A 5,000-nucleotide genomic window follows, 5' to 3' on the forward strand; every position below is an offset into this window, starting at 1 on the left:
CCAAAGCGACTTACAGCAAGAGAATACCCATCACATAACCATATACCATGAAATTTGAATTTGAAAATGATGCAAATTCATGTTGCCTATAACGCTTAAAATAGTAGCAAATTGTTGCATGCTGTTTCTTGAAACAATTCTTCTTACAACAAAACCTTTGAAAAACCTCTGAAAACCTTTTGGGAGCCTTTGTACTGTAGCAACTGCTACAGTAATATTTAATCACCCATATGTATCCTACTGAGTTCCAGGGTCCCTACATCAAGGAAAGTCAGTGAAGAGGGTGGCCAAGTCTGAAAAGTGCTGAAATATACGTCAAACAAGTTCTCCATCAATAACGGTGACAAATTATTTTAATATGGCCTATGGTGTCACCCATATACCCCAACTCAGAGAGGTCCCGAGCACATTACTGGGGACAGTAGAATGCTCTACTGTGCTTGTGAATGTGGCTTGCATAACTCACACCCACTCCTCACATGGGCACAAGCCATTCATTGTTACAGTCAGCTACACACACACACACACACGCACACACACACAGGCACACACACACACACGCACACACATAGGCACTGGCACAGACACACACACACACACACACACACACACACACACACTCATTGTGAGCAGTGTGTGAGCTGGACAGGCATGGGAGGTGAGTGGGGAGAGGAACTGGATGCTGTCAGTGGAGTGTGTGTGTGTGTGTGTGTGTGTGTGTGTGTGTGTGTGTGTGTGCGCAAGGCGAGCTGACCTCAGTATCTCTCTCCACAGTGCGGGTGTCTGTCGCTGTCTGTTGAGCGTGTAGACCAATACAATCTCAGACCCTAAGAGAACAGACAGCACAATCGAGTGCTGAGACAAAGCCCAAAGAGTTTCTATACTGACTAAGAGCTGAGACTTGAGGGCACACACACACACACACACACACACACACACATACATACACACACATACATACACACACACATAAAAACCAACGAGTTTCTATACTGCAAATTTGGAATGTATCTGTTCTCATTGAGAACACACACACACACACATAAAGCCCAAGAGTTTCTATACTGCCTAAAGGGCTCAACATGCTTCTGCGTCAACTCCACGGTGTAGCTACACCGTCACTCCTACGACGTCATGACCCTTTTATGGTTCTGCGTCGGGTTGCTTTGCATCACGATGCATTTCACCACCATAACGCTCGGTGATGCCTGTGTCTGCATCGCTCACCACCGAAACCATGGACTGTATGACCGAAACGGTATGCAGAATGGCAAACCCCATAGACTGTGATGCTAAAATATTATTTGTTTGGCCTTTTCTTGCTTAGATTTTGTAAAAAGTATCGAGAAATAGACACAGTAAAATCCACTGACCTAGTTACTGTAACCAGCAAATAAGTCTGAGGTTATTTGTGAGGTGTCTGCCAGCCAGTTTAAGTTATGTTAGCAAGCGAACTTAGCACAACTGCCCACAAAGTACTGCTTGCTGGCGAAGTGCTAATTTCAAAACATTACTGACACACACTTTACAAATGGATAACCCCGTCATTGTAACCAAAATATGTCTGAGTTTATTTGCAAAGTTTATGTCAGTGAACTAGCATGTTGCTAACTCCCCACAGTAGGCTGCTTGAAACTCAGACTATCAACACACAGGACGAGTTGACCAATCACAGTTCTTGCGGTCTGCGTCACCTCAACGCGAAGTTAAAATTTTTTGGAGGTGCAGGTCGAGCTACAGAGGAGGAGTCGGAGAGCGGTTTGCGGCGACGCAGAGGGGTCAGCGAGGGTACGCCATCGATTCGACGCATGAAGCATACTGTAAAATAGGCTGAAGACCAGAGAAGACCCACACAGAAGAACACAGAGAGTACATTGTATGGATACTGCCACTGAGAGGAATATATGTAGTACATGTAGTACATGTAGTACATATTGTATGAGTTGTATAACCTAAACACAATGTCCCCAACATTGTTAACAACATTGTTATGTGATGGTTATTCTCTTGCTGGCCACAGCATGAAATGACAAAAAATGTCAATTGGGCTTGTTTGTCTAGGGGTTTATTAAACAGTGTGACAAATAACAAAATGGCTGACAAACAAGTAAGGCAAGTAAGGAAAATGCAGGAAGGGCAACAACAGGCATGGTAGCCGGAACCAGAGTCTCCCCCGACTGCACGGCTGCCTAGATATTTAAAGGAGTTGCTCCACCTACTCCTAACAGGTCGCATCTGCACACAATTAGTAACAAAACACAGACAAAGGAAAACAGCACCACCCCAGGGTAATGGAGGGACATGATAGTGTGTGTGTGTGTGTGTGTGTGTGTGTGTGTGTGTGTGTGTGTGTGAGAGAGAGAGAGTACATTCAAATTCAAAGGGGCTTTATTAGCATGACTGTTTGGTACAGTGTTGCCAAAGCTATAGTGTTACAAATAACACAGTAGTATCACAAGGGAAAGAAGACAGAAGAAGAAGACAAAGATACAGCATACAATGTGTGTGTGTGAGTATGAGTATGTGTGTGTGTGCTCACGTGTGTATGTGTCTCAGGGATTATCCCTGAACCGTGTACAGAAAAGTTGCTCAAGAAACCAGAATCATAGATGCCACCCTCCCACCCTAAAAAAACTCTACACTTGCTTCTACTGTAACAGTGACCTCCTATGTTGTACAGTATGTGGACAAAATTAGATTTCACAAAGGCAATTTTCAGTTTTACAAATGCCATTTAATTTACAAATCTACAATTGTGAAAACCAATATACAAGTTACAAATATGATTTTTTTACGTGTGGATTTGTGCGACTTTCATGCGAAGAACGTCTCAAAAACACGTAACTTTGGAAAGCGAAGAATACGTGTGCTGGTGATCCACAAATGCAGAATCACATTTCACAAATGAAATTTTCAGTTTACAAATGGAATTTATTTACAAATGCACATCTATATTTGTAAAAATCAATGTGCGAGTTATAAATATGATTTTTTTATTTGTAGATATCAAAACACACATGCAAATCAAGAAATATTTGTGGATCCCCCTCTGCGCATATACAAATATTATTGAGACAAATTTAGCTCCATAGTCTTACAGAGCACTATGGCAGTTGGGGTGTAGATTTCAGCATTGACTGCTAACCCTGAGCCCTGTAATCCTGTCTGACTGCCTGGTGTCCTGTGCTGCTCACCTTAATCTCACTCATGATGCTAATTACCAGCTCCTATATCTGGGAGAGAGAGGGAGGGAGGGAGGAGAGGCAGCTGGCAGCGGTCCCAGTTACACAAGAGAAGCTTTGCAGAGTGGCGGTTCTGGAGTCGTGCATACCGGGTGTGTGTGCGGCAGTGAGCAGCAAGCTTCTCCACAGCCACAACCCTGTAAGTCAATACACCTGCCATCTTTTCTCCTCTTCTCATTTCTCCTCTCTTCTCCTCTCTTCCTCTTCTCTCCTCCTCTCATTAGTCATCTCTTCTTATCTCTTCATCTTTTCTCCTCTTCTCATTTCTCCTCTCTTCTTCTCTCTTCCTCTTCTCTCCTCCTCTCATTAGTCATCTCTTCTTATCTCTTCATCTTTTCTCCTCTTCTTATTTCTCCTCTCTTCTTCTTTCTTCCTCTTGTCTCATCTCTTCTCTCCTCTCCTCTCCTTTAACCTCTTCTCTTCCTCTTGTGTTTATATCCAGTATTAGCAGGATGTGTGAAGGTGTGCAAGTGATGTGCACCTATAGTGATGTGTGTGGGTGTGTCTGTCTGTGTGTGTTTGGCTGTGTACCTGTCTGTGGATGTGTGTGGATGTGTAACTGTCTGTGTTTCTGTGTAGGTGTGTGTGTCTGTCTGTGGATGTGTGTGGTTGTGTGTGTGTGTGTGTGTGTATTTGTGTGTCTGTCTGTATGTGTTGCAAATCTATCTGTGTGTATATATCGGCCTGCATGGGTTTGTGTTCTGTAATCATGTTGTTTATGTTTAGTATTAATGCATTGCAGAGTGTAGATTATGAGTGATATACACAATTACAAACATGTATCAGAAACATATGCATATTTTCTATTTACTGTGTGTGTGTGTGTGTGTGTGTGTGTGTGTATGTATGTGTCTGTGTGTGTGTGTGTGTGTGTGTGTGTTTGGCCAGAGGTGTGTGTATACTATCAGTGGACACAGTGTTCTTATTTAGTCAGTGACATCAGAGAGTGTGAGGAGCGCACACAAGGAAGCATTTCTTCATTAGAGACAGAACCTAAATGGGTACTGAATCTAGAGGGAACTGACTCTAGAGGGGCACAGAGTCCAGAGGGTACTGAATCTAGAGGGAACTGAATCTAGAGGGAACTGACTCTAGAGGGGCACAGAGTCCAGAGGGTACTGAATCTAGAGGGAACTGACTCTAGAGGGGTACTGAATCTAGAGGGGTAGAGAGTCCAGAGGGAACTGATTCTAGAGGGGTAATGAATCTAGAGGGAACTGATTCTACAGGGGAATAGACTAGAGGGGAACTGACTCTGATCTGGGATTCATCTGGACTTGCATTTGGGCTGGATGCTGACTGTCTGTGCTCCAGTGAGAACCACATAAGGAGATGGATTTCAGTGTTCATAGTGCTGTGTGTTTATGCACATAATATATAGTATACGAGTGTGTGTGTGTGTGTATGTGTGTGGGTGGGTGGTTGTGAATTTATTGCAGTATCATCATAAGTATTCCACCAGTGTGCGCAAGGTTAAAATTCTAGTGCAAAATAATTTAGGCTAGAGCACAAATATTTCCATCATAGACAAAAAATAATCAAGTATGTCCAGAACGATGCATTTAAATGTTATGTAAAATATGCAACATTTTCTTCTGCGGAAGCATGTCCCCTGGGCTTGTGCCCCAGTGCAACTATAGGTCTAGTAATGCTCCTGCTTCATTCTGACATATATAAGCCATACAGGTCTGATGTGTGCTGATGGAAAGACACTTAGGTTAACAGCTGTAGGAAATATCTGTAGATTCCTCTCTTTTC

Source organism: Alosa pseudoharengus, unplaced genomic scaffold, assembly GCF_046254945.1.
Source record: "Alosa pseudoharengus isolate Yale_2024_CS ecotype anadromous, Long Island Sound unplaced genomic scaffold, YU_APseudo_1.1 YU_APseudo_1.1_scf_10, whole genome shotgun sequence".
Taxonomy (NCBI): Eukaryota; Metazoa; Chordata; class Actinopteri; order Clupeiformes; family Clupeidae; genus Alosa; species Alosa pseudoharengus.